Source organism: Scomber scombrus, chromosome 12 (genome assembly GCF_963691925.1).
Source record: "Scomber scombrus chromosome 12, fScoSco1.1, whole genome shotgun sequence".
Taxonomy (NCBI): Eukaryota; Metazoa; Chordata; class Actinopteri; order Scombriformes; family Scombridae; genus Scomber; species Scomber scombrus.
Window position 1 is genome coordinate 3,844,304 of NC_084981.1, and position 19,499 is coordinate 3,863,802.

Consider the following 19,499-nt stretch of genomic DNA (forward strand, 5'->3'; position numbering starts at 1 on the left):
AGGAACAGTCAAAAGAGATGGGGTCAATTTGACCCGGGAGGACGACAGGAGGGTTAGGAGGGCTCATACATTGTAGCTAGCTAATGGCTTCATAAATAGTCATGGAATCATTTATAACTGTTTTACGAATCAGTTATAAGCCAATAATTGGACATCTTTCATTGCCAGACTACAAAATATGCCTTAAATGTTTGTAATGACATATTCATGGTTTTCTCCCTTTCTGGTAAGACGACAAGTCCGCAGGTATTGTACAACTGTTAATTAAAGTAAAAAGGTTTTTACAATAATCCGGCAAGTCTACAGCTTTAAATGTTAGTTGTTAATAAATGGATTTAGGTCAAGGTGATCTGCAACCCTTTTCCAGGCGGTAATACAGTAATAATTACAACTTACGAAACTTTTTTTAAAGGGTACCTTATCCGAGAGTGGCACCCTTGAGAATATAGACGAGTGGTGAGATGTTCCAGAACTACAACTCATAGCTTATGCACATTTTTACTTTTCTACGGCATCGCTGCTCATACAGTACCATAATATTGTTCCCACCCAGAGAAGTTTGAATGGTATGTGACTTTATGGCATGTGAGAATTCCCAGAAAACAAATATGCTCACTACATCCACTTTAGCTTTTTTCATGCCTATATAGGCTTCAATATATTGGTAACACAAGCAGACTTATTGTTCATTGTTCTTCAAGTGCCATTTACAGAAAAGATATGAAGTCTACAGCAAGATGTTCTATGAGCCATATATGGATTTAAGTCTTTAGAGTCCAGTTATGGTGACAATCACAGAAACCTGTTTTTGTTCACATCGTGCCACCTTTTGAAAATTGAATAAATGTATATGTTCGCATCTTCAGAGCCTTTCTTACTTTTTAAAGTGTGTGGAGATGTTTTTCTATGAGTTAGTGCCATAAAATGACCATGAATACACATTAGAAAAACTCAACAAGAAATGATTCCAGGATTAAATTTGAGATTGTACTTGAAACCTCTGTGAATACTCAGTAAACCACTTGAAAATTGAGTATGTTAGCTCTGTCTATGTGTAATTACTTTGTCTGGAACACTCACTAAACCAAATATGTCATTCAAGAGTCAACACAGCCACTCCAGTTTGTTGCCCAGTTACAACTCAGACTCTAAACCCCCTATGAGTCTGAGTGTAAACAATATCATCCTCACATTCACCACATTTCTTTTATTCAGTCCATTTTATTATTATTCTTGGAACAAAAGGGGGTTTCTTTTATTGTGAGCATAATATGACAAGGTCCACCAAAAGGTTTCACAAGAGAAGAGACATACACTGACTGAAAATAATACTTACAATTAGATACATTTGATCAGTTCAGAAAATATGATGCATACACTGGGGCCAGTAAGTGGTTCATTTAGAAAAACTCAGATACTGATAGTGTCTGCATGGGTCATGAAGCTGCATAATGTAACGGCAACAACAATTTTCTCTTCTCTTTTCCACTGAATGTAAAATGGTTTCAAAGTTATGGGAGCCTACTTATTAAAATGAGAAACCCTGTGAAAGAGCTACACTGCACCTCCTCAGCGGCTGCCTCGCTGTCAATGGTCAGCAGGATTTTCCAGAGAAAATAATGTCGTCTACTGTCAGCCTCTCGATACCTCCTGTCCGAGGTCTTGGTGTTGGTGTGCCAGCCCGGCTAGGCGATAAATAAATGATGAAATGTGAAATGAATAAAAACATGAATGACTGTGGCGATGACACTGTGTGACAGCCCAGAGATGGGAATTAGAAGCCAAAGCGGCGCTAAAGCTGGGTTATTGGGCAGGGGCCCCGCTAACGAGCCGTGAGATTGAGTTTGACACGTCGAAGAACAGGTGCTCGTTTATTTTCCCAAATAAAAGGACTGTGCCAACGTGTTACAGACAACTCGCCTGACCAAAACTAACACCGAACAATGTAAAGCCTTGGACTGGTAAGGTTCATGTGTTTACAAAGCAACTTATTAAAAATATATTTTTTTTCTGCCGCAGTGTTTGGGCTCACATTTCCGGCTAAACTCTCGGTAATCCAGCTTGATGCCATCCGTGACATTCTTCAGATGTTGTCGGACGCCTTCCGGCACTGTACCGGCATTTTGCTGGGCGCAGGTGTGGCAGCGTGGGCAATAACAAGCGCTGAGTAATTACCACAGCCATATCCATAACAGCCCTAAACCCCCAAAGTGTGCTCAGGGTACCCCTCTACCCCTTCATCTCCTCTACCACCTCCCTCCACCCTCCCCTCTACTATCGCTCTCTCTCTCCAGCTAAATCATAGAACTGGGCTCGGGTCCAGGGGCCTCGCTGCCGCTGCCCGGTTTTTGGCGGGGAGGGAAATAAAGCCGGACGGGCCCCTCGGGATACTCTAATGTCTGCGTTAATTGTGAGTTATGGGGAAACATGGCGAGAGCGCAGGGGTCAGGCCTGTCAGCAATCACACTCTTCAGGCGGAATTTACCACAACGCTTCCTGTTTATCCCCCCATCAATGGGGAAGAACGCGAGGAAATTAGCATTAGCACGCCGATCTGTTTTTATCACCTCCCAAAAATCCAACCCCCCTTTTTTTTTGTCCAGCTCATCTCAATCTTTTCTAGCTGGCTATGTCACCCTCTTGGTTACAGTATGAGCTGAAGTGGACCAAAATTTGACAGTGAGTCCTTTTATTTCTGCAGCTTTGGGAAATATAACATTTTATAATACCTCTGAACAGGGCAATACAGTGATGTTATTCATTTAATGAGAAAAACTAAACTCCCTGGCTCAAAGGTGGAATGAGAGCAATAACGGTTCTCATGATGGGCCATTTTTCTCTATGAGTCATTGCACAACCTGAACCCGGTGTCGATGTCCCAATCTCTCATTAGTGTGTCAGTACAGAGCCATATTAGCTAAAACAGACGGTGTCAGACTGTGCAGAGAGCCAACTTCCATGTCATAGACATCAGGATGAGAGCCAATTAAAAAGCCAATAAGTGAGGGATATTCCCTTCTTTTTTCTTTAAAAAAAAAAAGAGCCATAGAGATGATAGAGGGAATCAGAGCTGGCTGGGTATTTAACAATATATTGCAGTAATAATTTCTCTGTAATTTACAATTTCAATATCACTAATTCTATTACAGTTACCAATGAAAAAAGTCATTAATTTCATACAGTATATATATAACTATAGCTTACTCGACCTCGTAATTTGTTGTCAACCTCTGACATTTCGCTAATTTGTATTATACATTAGTTTAAATCTTTTAGCCACAGCTGTAATTCTTAGGAAATGGTAATGCTAGGAAAAAATTCTGCTCTGTATCTGGACTGTATGCTAGTGTGCTACTGCTTTGATTATATGATGTGAAACACATGACAAATACATTACAATAAGCATTAAATTCTTTATAATTTCATTTCATTTGAAGCTAGTTGATGGCTTGAGCAATGGTTGGCCACTTTTACTACCAATAATTACCAAGTACTTAAAGCTGTAGGCTATTGAATAAATATAAGGCCAGTTGGGGGCAGTGGAACAAGCTTTAAAACACACATTCCAAAATATTATCATCATATAAATCTTTAAAGGTGAACACATTAGCAAACAGCGGCCTGACAGCAGATGTAGCACAATGTCAACATTCAACAAGTTAACATTCACTCATTTGTTAGCTCTGTTTTGGTCTCCACCAGCTACCTAAACAAAAAGGTCTCTTTAGCAGCTAAATGCTCCACTATGTTCACCAGCTGGTTACCACTAACTTTGACCGTCTGCTGTTTGGTGCAGGTAAGTGGGTTGATTACAGTTAGAACAAAATTTGCTTGCTAAAAGAGGCTAAAAAGCTTTGTAGGGCTTAGAGGAGTTGGGTGATCAATCTTTGTGGGTTTGTTACTCCAAGCAACACTTTTTACATTACAAATAGTCATTTGTTTCATTGGTTTTTGAAAAAAGATTTGATTAGTGAAGCTTTAAACCAAAGTTTTTCTTTATCTGGATTGGAACTGCTGCATAGAGTGATGAAAAGCCAAGAGAAAGACTGATACAGATAAAAAACTAGTCCTTCAGCAAAAGCAAATAAGGGATGAAGAATACCAAAGTTAAAGTGTTAAAAGTATGACAAGAAGAAAAATAATTAAAATTCATAACAGTGGGAGGACGAGAGCCCTGGGAGGACAATGTGTTATCATGCTTGCAGCTTGCCGGGCCTGCCTCTGGAGCAGAGGAATGAGGTAGCATTACTTTAACAGCTGTGCAAACACAGCTAATGCCTGCGACTGCTGTTTCCCCTCCCAGCCTGCAATGCTGCTAATCACAGCGCATAGCCCCTGTGACTTTACCTAGAAGCCCAGAGAAGCAAACCAATACGCACCTCCAAAAATAACGTCCTCCTCCAGCTCCCAACAAATGACTCAGGCATTACAGAGAGGATTAGATAGGTCCAATATAAGAAGGGTTTCACTAGAGTCGCTCTGTAAGGTGAATTCATATCAGGTCATGCAACAAAACAGTGATAACATCAGATCTAGAACCCTGACCTGAGGTTAGGCTTCAAGCACATTTTCACACATTCAACACAATTTTTCTAATGAGTTATGTTTTGAAACCTCATTATCTAAAGGTTGTGTTGTGGCATTTGTGACCCTTGAGAGCACGAGTTAATCAGCATTATGAGATGCAGAGCTGGAAACAGAGCAAGATTATTTTGCTTCAATAGAAGTGTTGCTGCGGTTGATGATTTTTTTTTTTGTCATTTCGACACCTACTCCGTCTTCTTCTCCTCGTGCTATCTACAGTTCACTCACCTCGCCTCCCCACCTACCAGCTTGCCCGTGTGATAATTCCCTAGTCTGAATCATTGCAGAAGAACAGGGCACAGGGAGATGACGTAGTTAAAAGAGCAACAGTCAAAGCTCAACTGGTATGACACCATGTGGAAAACTTTTTCAGTCCAACCTTTTTCTTTGTCTATATTTTTTGGCCTTAGCTTGCTGCCTCTGCAAAGCTCTTGTGATTGGACTGACGTTAAGTTGCAAACTACCTGTTGACTTAAAGGAATAGTTTGATATTTAGATAGTTTGACAGTTAGATTAGAAAATGGATACCACTCTCCTAACAGACACACATGGAAACAGCAAGCCAAGCACTGTCCAAAGGTAAAACAAGAAATCTGGTAACCAGCAAATCTAAAGTTCACTTATTAACATGGTATATCTTGTTTGCTTCGTGGTTTTTTACAGGGGAACTATTTCTTGTCTTGGTGCAGTGATTTCCTGAAGTCTTGTAGTATAGGAGAACTTTATTAACAGACCAGCGTGTTTCTGCTTGTGGCTTTCATCAGGTTCATCATAATGATGAGATTTTATGATGACCCTGGTGAAGGTTGCTGAGGCTTTGACTTTCTTCCGACTTTTTTCCTACTCCATGCACCTTGGTAAGTAGGTGAAGTTGTGGCAGAAACCGCCTCACCTGTTTCTGCAAATTCCTTTGCAGAAACAGTCTTGACATCCCTGTGAGGTCAGCAGACAATCCCCAAAGAATCCAGGAAGTTACTGTTACCGTTCGGAAGTTACTGCTCCACCAAGGAATAGTGGCATAATCTCCCTGTAGAACCTCAGCTTGTTTTTAGACTGATTCCAGCCTTTATGCTGCAGTAACCATCTCCAGACTCTAGCTTTATATTTAGTGTAGACTCATAACAGTAGTATCCATCTTAATGTCCTGGTGTTTGACACATTATGTTGAGAGAGAGTGGGGCAATAGTGATCTATAGCCGGTACTCGATTTACTTTGGCTCGGTTTGAAGAGGACATTAGAGCAGTGGATGTACAGTAAGAGGAACAGAGGAAGCACTTTTTATCTATTTTACAGCGTTATTATCTTTTCCATGGTCAGATTTTGATGGCGACATGATGTTTACTGACAGAAACTAAAATACAAATGCTAGTCCTCACATCATACTAACATTTATTCCTCCTAGAACACTATTATACTGTAAATGCACTGCAAGAAATGTATACATCTTTCCTCCAAACTGGAAAAATTCTACAAATGGTAAAACACATGAACTTTTTGGTTCCGGAGTACATTTCCTTGTGCATGTAGTACAATATGTGTTTTGTCCTTAGGGGCAACCATATAAAATACAGCTAGGCAGATACACATATACAGAATAGTACTGAACCAATACTTGCCTTTGTTCAAAAATCTAATATTGTCGGGTCAGCACACTGTCCATCTCTGATATGATGAATATGATGCTGTTTGATATTTCTATTTGCATGGATCGATACACTCTGTGGGAGTATCTGAATTGGATTCCTCCTCAACTCTGACTAACTGGACACTGACCAACACAACTGAGGGAGTCTTGTATACTTAGAGATATGTTAACCAGACAGGGATGCTGCAACATTCATGAATAATACACAAAGGACATCATAGACAATACTGTACACACAACTCAGCTGCCTCCCCCATACACTCCTTTTCCACCTCCCCTGTCCTGTTTTCCATAAATAATGCATTAAAAGGAGGAAGAGCTTGTTTACTTGTGGTTTGTGTGGTTCTTCTGAGGCAAATTATTTTCCTCTGTTTGACTGATGGGTCAACATAAGGTGAGGAGGAGACTTCATTTTCAATCTCCTTCCATTTTTCAGTTTTACGGTCTTTTTTGTGTGTGTGTGTATCTGAAAAGAAATAAACACTAAAATCCATGCCATGGTGGATTATAGAAGACACGCACAATGCAAGACAAACTTTAGGGGTGTGTAACTGTGGTCTTTTCTCAGATCATTTGTGTGTTTGTGACATTGCTGAACGTCCAGAAAGTGAGAGAAATGCCAACACAGCCATACTGGACTATAATGATCAGCAGGCGTCAATTGGTCTTTCTCAAAAAAAAGCCAGCACTTTCTCATTTTGTTTACCTCACCAGATGCCACACCGACGAGTGAGAAAAGTATTTGGTCCTCCAAAGACTTTTTTTCAAATAAATCGCACCATTTTGTTTCCCAAGCAAAGTGTCGACGCAAAGCAAAACGCAACTCCGCCAGAAATGCAATATGTGAACAGCAGCTAGAGACAATTAAAACCACAATCTATAATGAATGAAATAGGAGTCTAATGAAGTGGCTCAGACAGAGCATCGCTGACCCTCTCTGACCCGCACATGAAAAGAGAAGCAGTCGGCAGAATGCCTACAAAGCGTCGTCCCTGCCTCTTTGAAGTGACATGGAAAACTCGCCATCTGGCGTGATCATCACATTTTCACTTTGACAATCCTCGAATTCTCACACTTAAACCGGCAGGCTGAGGCGGCTCCGCTTTGCCTCGCTTTTCCTCCATAACACCTCAACCACAACACAGCAAAGGCCTGCTGCTGGATTTCCTGGTATAACTTAAATTTTTGTACAGCGAGGATAACGCCATGGACACTTTTCACATAATGGTACGAATGGTTTATCACTCTGATCGTTATAGATCACAGATAAAACAGCTTAAATCAAGGCCATGTTGGTAGTGACATGTCATGTTCAAAAGGACTCGGAAAGATGAAGGATTATTGAATTGCACATTGTGAAGAAAACCCAATCATAATGTAGACCCAGCAGGACTGGGTCTACATAATGATCCAAGTAGCTTTGCAACAACACCACAATCTGACATCCTTTTTGTCATAGATGATGAGAAATGTTGCTGTATTCAAGTTAGAAATGTGAGGACCTGAAATTATCTGCAGAGTAAATACAGATGCATCATTTTAGTGATTTAAGAAGTGTAGGGGCAAAATAAGAACTTTTGTTCAGTGTATGGATTGGCTTATGTTTACTGGCCTTTTAAGGCTGTTCAAAAATACAAAGACAAATTTGAGATATTCCAAAAGTTTTTTTCCATTTTTCTTTGATAAAAGACCACCAGTCTGTTGCATTAAAACTACAGTATGAATGTATCCGAGACCTTTTAATAGGTCTATACGGGTTACTTTTTAGAGTACAGATGTAACCTTGATTTCTTTTCATCAAATAGCAAACTTTTAGCTTCTCTGCACACAAAACCTTTCCGGGCTTTCATCATCGTTGACACTCTTGACATCAGCTCTCTAGCTTGTCTATAGGAATGCCATTGGTATTATAAATATGCTGATATAACAGAAAAAGCAGCATCTGTGGTTCACATAGCTGGCTACAGTACCGTGACATACAAAATGAGTCATTACAGAGCGTTGAAAGTGAGAGAATGTCTGTTTCTTGCTGTAGCAATGCTGCAGTCCCTGTCAATGTCTGGTTTACAGTCATATTTGAACTTTTCTGAAAAACTTCAGGTTTTTTTTTTTTTTTCAAATTACACCTTTCTGATGGTGGAAAACATAAATGGAGTGAGAAAGATTCATTTTTTCATTGGCGTGGACATGACATGAGGAATAGCAGCTCACTTGTTCTTTCTGCTTCCGGTTCCTGTGAAGAAAGTTATAGTGTATGTGATGCCACACCTCAGTGCATCTAAATATAGCCAGGGACGGTGTTGAATCCAGTAGTGTTAAATATGCACAGTGAAACCCATCTTACACTGTTGGTGTAGGTGCAACCATCACCACCACCACCACCCTGTCCACCCAAAACTGGCAACACGCAAGTGTGAGCCGCATCTCCAAGCCCTCAATGTGGCAACACGGAGGTGTGATCCTCACTTCAAGGCCTATAAATTATTCAGGTCAGGCAGTGATGACGAACCCATCAAGTTTCCTTTCTAAGACAGCCATGCTTGACGTTTGAGCGGCCAGCAGCAGACTTGGAACTCTCCGTAGGCCGAGACATTTCATCAGTGGTATTTAACATTGTCAGCGCAAGTTCATCCAATTACAATTCAAACCTCAGAACCTCCTGTATTCGGAGGTTCAGGTCATCACCTGTAAAAACAGAAATAAAGTGAGGAAATGAGATGAGCGGGCCAACTGGATCAAGTAAATGTGAAGAGAATAAAGTGTGTTAAATGTTCCAGATAATAAAAACATTCTTGGTTGAAGATCATGTCAAATGATGGCAAGAAATGACTGAAACAAATCAACAGCTTCTCTACATTAACTGACAATCCTGCTTGATTTAATCTTGCAGCTATTGACAGACATAAAACGTTCCTCATCATCTCACAAAAGACACACTGATCTTTTTACCTCAGTGTTAAACCTGAGAGATAACCTGCAACACTGACCCATAATAGAATTCAGTTGTGCTGACAAACACTTAAGCAAATTCAAACTATTTCCAAGCTGGTTTAGAATATTTAATGCATTCCCAATGATACCATTAAGCGTCCTCAGAAGATGTGTGTATCTACAGTATAAATGCTTGATTTTTTAGTGTGCTGTTGATGGACACCATTACGCCTTGAAGCAGTGCACAAAGGGAATGGTGGGGCTACTTACAACTGCAAAAGAAAGCAAACTGTGAATAGTGAATGGTTGTAAGCCAGCTTAAAAAGTACTGAACCACTGGAACATCTGTTTTATTTCTTTTTCTGAATTTTAATCGGCATTGAACTTCAGCAGTCGCAGTTTGATTGTTGATGTGTTAGTACAAAACAGAGATGTACATTGATTTTTCTTGTCTATTAATTGCTAAAAAGGAGTACTAAAACGATTTGGGGCACAAAACGAGTGTTTTGTTGGTGTTTCATGGAAACATTACTGTGGTGGACAGAAAATGATGCACTTGTGTTGTTTTGATTGGGTATGTACAGTAATAAGGGGGCAGCTGTGGCGAGTTGTCCACTAATCAGACGGTCTGCATGGGTGAGATACTGAACCCCAAATTGCTCCAAATGGTTGTGCAAGCACCTTGCATGGTAGCTTGAGTGTGTGCGTAAATGTTAATGGGTGAATCAACAACAGAAACGTTGTAAAGTGCTTTGGATAAAAGCGCTATATAAATGCAGCCATTTCCCATAAGGCACGGTCATATTAGGTTTTCCATTTTATGGAATTGCCCCTCACTGATCTCTATGAAGGGATGTGATGTCATGGTTCAGATGCTGGTAATAAACAGCAATTAGAGAGCAGAGCAATCACACAACTGTTAATATTGTATGGTAGTGTATTATTATATACAACCATGTGAGCACACTTTGCTAGAATAATGACTTCTCCATCTGGATTGTAGTCGTGATATCAACGAGTCACTAGTAGCTTACCAACCTTCCAATGGGCCGTAGCAGACTCAGCCTGTCCAAACTTCCTGCCATTAACTACAGTATGATTCCAGTAAATGGGCGTGGTTGTGATTCACATAGACGTGGCAGCTGATCTCTGGGTTGTGCGGCACAAAAGCACCACAGTGCTCTGTTTAAAATGCTGTTTCTTTTCCATAGTTTTGATCTCTGTCCAACAACACTTTGTTTATGTCCCCACTGCCACATTCTACCGCACGCACGCACGCACACACACACACACACACACACACACACACACACACACACACACACACACACACACACACACACACACACACACACACACACACACTGTTTTTCATTGCATGTGAATGTGCTCCTCATATTTTACTGATATTTCTCTTGCCTACTGGGTGTCATTGCAATATGAATGTCTGTGGCCATCTTCCAATAGATATTACCAGAAGGAATTTGGGGATTAGTTAGGAAATAAAAAACTTGAGAAGAGAAGAGATGGTTGTGTGTGTGTGTGTGTGTGTGTGTGTGTGTGTGTGTGTGTGTGTGTCCGCGCCTGTGTGCATGTTTAAAACCTCATAGACACGTTGCCGAACACGTGGCGGCATGCACATGTGTGTGTGTGTGTATGTGTCACGTACGCCGCCGGTCACAGGTGAGTGTCATGTGTGATGATCATTATTGCCATACACCTGCTCCGCTCCCGCAATTAACTTTGCCGATGCAAATGAGCCTTATTGCATCACCGAGGCCTAGCCTCCTCCCCAACAGACTAGACGATGTTCATCTGCTGGATCTAATTAAGGTAATGAGAGAGGGAGGGAGGGATGGATGGATGGAGGAGTGGAGGAGCAAAAGAGAGAGATGGAGGGGGAGTGGGAGAAAGGCTGAAGGTGGAAAAACAGGGAAAAAGGGGATTAAAGAAGTTGGCACTGGGACAGAAAACGAAGGGAAAAGAGAGAGAGCTGTGTGTGTGTGTGTGTGTGTGTGTGTGTGTGTGTGTTTGGACCAGGTACTGTATTCCTCATGCTGTGGCGACTTAAATCTGTCATGTTGTGGGGACTCGCCTCCCTTATGAAGACAAAAAGCAAATCCACTTAACGTAAATCATTCATTTTAGAGTCTTGGTTTAAAGTTAAGGTAAGTTTAGGGTTATGTTAAGGTGAGGTTAAGAGTCATGGATATGCATGTAGTGTCTGTGGTTGAGATAAGACTCCAGGAAATGAATATAATTCAATGCAATGACCTCTGAAGTAATGGAAACAGGGCCGTGTGTGTGAGTGCCATGTCAATCTATCTTTGAGGGAACTAATTTCAGTCACCAGCATTGTGGGGACATTTCTGTGTTAATTTTAGGCAATTTGAGGGGTTTAGACTTTGTTTGAAGGTTCGGATGAGAATTGGGTTTAGGTTCAATTTAGGGCAAGGGTTGGGTTCAGGCATTTATTTGTAATGGTTAAGGTTAGAGTAAAGGGCTAGGGGATGCATTATGTCAATGAGTGTCCTCACAAGGATGTAAAGCAAAAACGTGTGTGTGAGAATTGATGAAGTGTTGGGAAAAGGGAAGGAGGAGAGAAAAGAGGGGAGGAGACAGCAGGTGTTCTGACAAGGACAACAACCATCTCACTTACACACACACACACACACACACACATTGACACACACATACACACAAAATGCAGGTTGACATACATGCAGAAACGGCACCTATGCACAATTGCATACAGCAGCTTTACTTACAGGCACCGGTTCAGACACTCATTCATACATGTGACCTTTTGTAATGCAGTGGTACGGCTGCTCACACACACCTGAATGCTTCACATTCTCACCATCAATCTCAAAGTATCTTCCTTTCATACATATCATTCCACCTTTACTCAGCCCTGAATACAAGAGCAGCTCCAGTAAATAGACATCATTTGCTGTTCTCATATCTCAAATGTTATAAGTAACTTCTTTAAGAAATGCACTAGCGTTCTACACTGAATCATTCAAGTTTTCAACTGTTATTTTTTAAATGAGAGGGCTGACCTTTTAGTCACAAACCAATCAGTGTGTTTTTATGGTCTACAGGCTTCTGAAACATTTAAAACAGGGGTGCAGCTAGCGTCCCCTACAGGCTGCAAAGTAGTTATTACCATTAAGTGGCCAACAAAGTAAGACATTCACTGGTTCACTGACATCAAAAGAGCCAAAATGTGTTCAGCGGGTATCTTAAAAGCTCAATATGAAGTTAAAATAAATCTTATATGTAAAGCTGACTTTTTTGTTAGTCTTAACATCCTAAATTCAAAGAGGTCATACTCTATGGACAATGAATGTGCTCGGTAAATTGCACAGCCAAAGGTATGTGACTACCCAAACATTAACACACACATGTAATTCCATATGTCATTTTAATATGCATCTAACAGCTGGCAGCAGGGATTTTCACCCACTGATGCTAGGGAATAAAGTCTGGCTTACAGTCGGCGTTCCATTTTATCCCAAAGGTGTTGATGGGGTTAAGGTCAGAGCTCTGTGCATTGGCCAGTCAACTTCCTCCAAACCAAACTGGAAAAACATTTCTTTATGATTCTGGCTTGTTCACAGGGGAATGTTGGCATTAGGATTTTTCCTTCACTGGAACTAAAGGTCCTAGCTCAAAACAGGAAAACAGATCCAGGCCCTACAATGTACCTTTAGAGAACTGACTGACCGATGTACGGCAAAAAGGTAGTCAAAGGTACTCTGTGGAGCTATCAATATAACATTCCCTCTTTCTTACTGAAACACATTATCTGCGAGGCCTGAGCAGATTTTTCAATATTTAAAATGGGGCATTGTTTACATTTACTTTTTTAGCCTGTTATCACCACTAACTGTCAGTCAGAGGAATAGCGTGAAACCAACAGCAGGATGTGAATTGTAAATGTGACCTTTGTGGCTCTGTGGGTCATGCTAACTTTGCACTTGCCGGCTCCGTCACAGATCGTCACTTGTATTTTTTTTTTTTTAAGTATATCAGGGCAAGCTCTGCAAGCCTTCTACAGCTTTTCAGATAAACATGATTTCACATGAATCATTTAATATGTTTATCTCTGACTCCAACAGAAAATAAACACAGAAAGTGGAGCTGAGCATTTGGTCCAGACAGCCTCTGCTTTGTCATCCAATTGATTTTGTGGGGGTGAAACAGTCTCCGGGAAGGCAATGTTATCAGCTTGCAAATTCATTTGTAGTAATAACACCAGAGGAATCACACTTATCCGTGGACACTGGTAGATTTTTCAAGTTTGGCATCAACAAAGCCCAATCTGCAACTAAAGTTTTCCTCCTCAGTCAGCATAACAGAGTGGAGATCCATTTGATTTGGCTCATCGTCTGTACAGTCGGCCATCAAAGTAAAACGACCCACGATCGTCCTCATGGAAGTTCACAGGATAATCAGCCACTGCACTTTTCTTGAAGGACTCTGTAAAAATCAGTCTCAGGCATGTAAAGAAACCAACATTTTGTATGACCTAACAACTTAGGTTAGCTGGCAAGTTGTTCTAGATGTTGATCCATATGTAGTTAGCCGTCATGACCGGTTACTTTCATTCATCAGGTTCAGAATCAGACGTTTGAAACTATTTATTTAAAATAATCCTTATTTGTAAAACTTCAGGTGGCTCAAGTCCTCATTTTCAAGAATCCCCAAAACTGAGCAGGGTTATAGAGCCACAATGGCCACATTAATAGGAAACAAATCAGGTTGAAGTAAACCAGAATTTTTCTTTAAGTAAATACGGTATACCATGGTTACCAAGATGTATTTCTGGGACACAACAACAGAACAATGATTTATAGTAGTACACTGTCCCCTTACTCCTGTTGATTTCACTACCAATACAGAAAGTAGTCCCTGCTGAATTGAAACGTCTCTTACATTAAACTGAAAGATTTACCAAAATATAATTTTATATGATGTTACATTCACATTAGGATCTGATAGAAATGTTCTCATTTCAGGTTCTGTCATTGTCCATAACATCATGCTCTAATGTGTTCTGAGGCGTTAGTATGAAACACTACAGCGTATATTCCACTAGGTGGTGTTCTCATCACTTAGCTGGTAAACAGGACCAATCTCCAAAAGCTACTGTAGTCATTGTAAACAGCAATGATGTAGGTGGTGTGTGTTTTTTAATGTTAAAAGGTGATTTGAGATGTGTATTTTTTTTTTTGTTTCATTGCTTCTTTGTCTCAACTGTTCTCTCCATATTGCTCCTCTAAACCTCTTTCTTTTTATTCTGTCAACCTCCGCTGGGTTTAATCTGACTAGCCACTGTGGTGACTGATTGACCAGTGAATGAGCTGTTTATTGGATGCAAGGGAAACAAATTGCAGTTCAACGTGTTCCCTGAGTTGTTTAATGAGAACCAGGATGAAGCATATCACTCTCTGCTTCTGCTCTCCTCTCTCAGCATGGGCTAAACCCAAAACAAGGTTTGGACCTCTGCCAGGGCAATCTCAATCATTCGGATGCACCAACAAAAAGCCAGTGTGTGTGTGTGTATGTGTGTGTGTGCATACATGTGTGAAAGATGGAGGAACAGTGTTATGAGAATACTGCAGTTACTTCCGCAGCAAATATGTACTCACAATCATGTACAGAATGTCTCCTGATGGTACATTTCTTCATCATCTAAACAGTTTTAATACTCACATCACTGCACTTAAAGCAATATATCTCACCAGTGCCACCTTCTTTCATCTAAAATATGTGTGTTAGACAGCCATCCATCTCATAGGATACTGGACATACTCATGTAGAAGAGTTCTTTAGGTCTTGTCTACAGAATTTAAGAACCTTGTTTTCTAAGAAGACGTTGGAGTCAGTGGGAGAATTAGCCTAATGTCTCATTTCCATATTAGCCAGGAAAGAGCTGGGATAAAAGTATTAGGTGGGACAGACTCTTTCTATTTTCACTCAGTAAGTAAAAGGTACAAATAGAAGTATTTTCTGTTTTCAAAGTAATGTTAATTTCTTGAAAACTGTAAATGTATATCATCATCTATTAGACATATCTGTAAGCTTAGTGTCAGTGAAGGTTTAATTCATCATGCAGACCTACCTTTGGTACAAGTCAGGGTACTGTAAAGCTGAAGGACACAGGAGACAAAAGGAATACGGTGTAACTTTTGTCCTGCTATTATTAAAGATGTATTTCTTTGCTCTTTATGTTTGCAGGAGATGCTCAGGTTAGAGGTCTCAACAGAGGTCTCACCAGTCCAGATGTGACCTGAAAACAAACAGCAAAACACAAAAGAATGAATAAATGTTTGTGCATCATCCAATGTTCAAGTTCTTTGTAATATTTTCAATGAAGGCCGATGTTCTAAACAAGTGAAATGAAAATCAAATCACTTTTACTTAATCGATTACCTTTTTGCCTTGAGTGAAGCCATCCTGGTCCATCTGATTGTCTTCGCTTCGACTGTTCTTGCAGTGGACTAATTTAATGCAATTATGACATTTAATACGATACATTGATTTGAGAGTAACGTGTTCATTTGCTTGGAGGACTAACTGAAGCATTAATGAGTGTTCTATGACAGAAATATTAAGAACTTAATTGTTTTGTGACTGATTTTTTCAAGCGTTACTTTTGAGACAAAAGTAAAAATTTGCAACGTCCATATCTGGCCTGATTGGGTTCGAAAAAAAAAAGAAAAAAGGTTGATATAGGTAGAGGACGTGTATGTTGTTCACAATAAATATGTTTACTCTACTTAAATGCATCTCTTTGCAAAGAGGGAAATACAAAAAAGGTATACTTACTTCCTGTACATTATTAATGTGTAGGGGAGGGCTGGGATTATTATGTGTGGCACCACTGTGCAAGAGATTTTAGAAAGTTAATAAACAAGAAAATCAATTAATTTAAAGGAAAAGTTTGAACATTTTGGAAATATGCCTCTTTGGATCATACATCTTTTCATACACTAAGTACAGTATGAAGCTACTGCCAGCAGCTAGCTAGCTTAGCTTAGCATAAAGACAGTAGACTATTTCTTGTCCAGGGACAGTAACTTACTGGTTGATTCCAGCCAAGAATCCGCCCAGCATATAACACTCATATAAAACAGCAAATTGAATCTTTTGTAGGTTTTTCCTATGAATTAAACAAATGAGTTTTAATGTGTTAATTAGAGCTTTAAGATGCTGTTAGGCAGATTTAGTTACTTTTGGAAAGAGTCTAGCTAGCTAGTTGATGGCAAGCTTAAATTGCTTTTAAATTGTGTCACTATTCCAGTGTGAAGATACTATATACTAAAACCTAATTAGAGGTAATTATAATCTCCCCTCAGGTGTCAAATCTATTTTCTCACTTACTTTCTGGCGGTATCCAGCTACACTACTTTCTACTAAAGAAATAGTCCCCATGAAAACTGTTGACATGTTCTACATGTTGACATGTAGATTTACCAAGAGTAACACAGACTTACTTTTTTTAAGGAGAGATGGTGATGTTAATACATTTTAACATCATTTGTCAGTTCTGAATAGGTGCTCCCAAAAAGATGAATCAATCAGCACATGACCAGGATGTAGACTGATACAAAACGTGTGTGGGTAACAAATTGAGCTCTAAATAACAACATTCTATATAATCCCCCCCAAAATATCTACAATATTATATTAGAAATCTCAAAAAGGGATGTCACATTATCCACTCAAATAAAAAACAAAACTATCTGGCTACATAGCACCAAAGACAAGTGTGTGAGATGACCCTTAAATTCAAAAATGCCTTCACTTTCTACTTAATCCACACACACTCTAAGTTAGTTTTCCCAGTGTGTAGTGTGGTTGCTTGTCTCAGTCACATCTCCTCATGGTGATCATGTTGAACGTGGCTATTTAACAGTAAAGATTTAGTATTCACGCTGCATGCACCAGGATCGCCGCACACTCATAAAAGCTCAGCCTGAGTCCATCACCAAACAAACGGGAGCTGCGTGTTTTTTTTTGATTTATTAGAGGCGCCCTCCCTTCTTGTTCTCCTTCTCCTCCTCTTAATCTTTCATTATTGTCTTTTCCCCTCTCTGTCTCTCTCTCCCTCCTCTCCCTCTGTTACAGTGTGAGGGGCGGTGTGTGTTTATCTGCCAGCGTTTGCTGTCATTGTGATGGTGCGTGCACGAGCGCAAACATGACGAGCGCGTGCACGTGTCAAGGATGTCACATGACGTCCTTAATGACAATCTGTCTGTGATCTCACATTTCTCCCCTTAGCTTCTCCTGTTGATGAAGCATGATGCTTTCCTTTTGTTGCCCTTAATGGAGGCTTAACGTCTCTACTCACAGATCAATATGACTTTATGAATTATTTGCTCCACGCCAGTTTTTTTTCATCTTCTTTTTTTTTTTTAAACAGGGGCTACACTGGCTCATTAGCATGCCGTCTTTATTAGCCAGGGCCACCGGTGTCTACTTCTGCTCACGTGTGTGTGTGTGTGTCCGTGCATGTGTGTGAACACGCGGCGTGTACTTTGACATGTTGTGTGTGTGTGTGTGTGTGTGTGTGTGTGTGTGTGTGTGTGTGTGTGTGTGTGTGTGTGTGTGTGTGTGTGTGTGTGTGTGTGTAAATCGTGGTGTAATTAATCTGCTGGCCCTCAGCTCTGATTAAGCTCAGATTCTTCCACACAGCTGAACACTCTCCACCTCCCGTCCTTTTTTTTTGGCTTCTGCTCATCAGCACGCTGAGAAAACACACATTCAAATATGATGATTTATTTTTTTCGTGGCGCGTGACAATAAACGCAAAGACTGATAAGCTAAAAGAAGAGGAGGCGTGTTGGAGATGATGGAGAAGAATTTAGTGAAAATTTGAAAAGATTTTCCTCAAATGTGTCCCTGTTTGGCAACACTAAAGGTTCAAACTTTCAGTGGAAACATGTATAATTCATTTTCCTGATCTGCTAATAAAAAATTGTGAGTAAAATTAGCAAGAAAAGCTGAAAAAGATGGGGGGGGGGGGGGGCAAATTCCCACATGCATACTCAATAAAAAAAAAAAAAAAAACAGAAATATAATTCCTCTATTTCATGGGTGTTGCCCTTTAGGTGATATGAGAAGTCAATAAGCGCAATTGTACAGATCTAATAAAAAGCTGCTTTATGTGTGTGTGTCTGTCTGTGTGTGTGTGTAAGTGCAGTACACACACACACACACACACACACACACACACACACTCCTCTTCCCTTGGCGTAATCTGTAATAATTGTAGCCGTAATAATCTTGCAAACAGAGGAAAAGGTCAAGTCTAGGAGGTGAATATGGGAGGAACGAGGTGGGGTGGTGGGGTGGTGGGGTGGTGGTGGGGGGGGAGAAAAGAGAAGAGCGGCAACGGGGAACAACAGGAGAGCGATTGAGAACGAGAGGAGAGGTAAACAAAGATGATGAGAATGAAAGGAAAATGGAAACTGGGGGGAGAGAGAGATAGAGAGAGAGAGAGAAGTCAGATGTACAGTTGCCGTCTTTCGCCACTAGTCTTTGCTGTTGCATCGAGGATGAATGATCCTCTCCTTCATCGGATTGGACACCTCAACATTTTCTCCCCTCTTCTCGTCCTTTTATTTCTTCTCTTTCTTGAAAGCCCAAGGTCTCCCAGGCAGTGTTGAATTCCTGTCTAACTACACATACAGCTGCACTCCAGCCCCGCGCTGACAGCTGCATTGTTCCATTGCAGGAGAAACAGCACAACAATTGAGCTCCACTAAGCATGTTTCCTACGGAGAACAAAGGTGACACTCTACTTAAAGCGCTATGTGGAGCATTATGCATTATAGAGTGTTACATAATGTTTACAGTGCCTTTAATACGTACTCATAGCCGGGCCTAATGAGCTGGGATGGAGTTGAGGATGAGAGCACGTTCACTCATTCTACTTACCTTTTTAGACTTTAACGTAAAAAGGTTTTATTTTTAAATCGCTGAGTGTTGTTTCACAGGTGAAATATCTCAGTCTCATCGTGAGTTTATGATTCATTTCCTGTAAAGAGTGAGGTGGTTATATATTAGCAAAATCATCCATAAAATGAGTCGATGCAGTTGGGGTTCATGTTACGTTGTTAAATGGCAGGAATAATGTTAAAGCTGGCTTTCTGTAGTGTTAAAGGAACATAAACACCTTTCTGAAATTCAGTTTAATTTCACTACCTATTTCGTATTTATGAGTAGAACAAAAAGCATTAATAAATATGTTAAAACATACAGTAATGTATTGTAAGCAGAAAAAGAGATATTTTACATTTTTATCAATATACTTGCTATATTATA

At 40.2% G+C, this 19,499-nt stretch overlaps 1 protein-coding gene across 1 annotated transcript in view; it reads right to left on the reverse strand.

Moving 5' to 3' along the window:
* The window catches only part of LOC133992170 (craniofacial development protein 2-like), a 780,535-nt gene that overhangs the window by 193,525 nt on the left and 567,511 nt on the right, over nt 1-19,499 (reverse strand). The gene's annotated exons all lie outside the window — the stretch shown is intronic.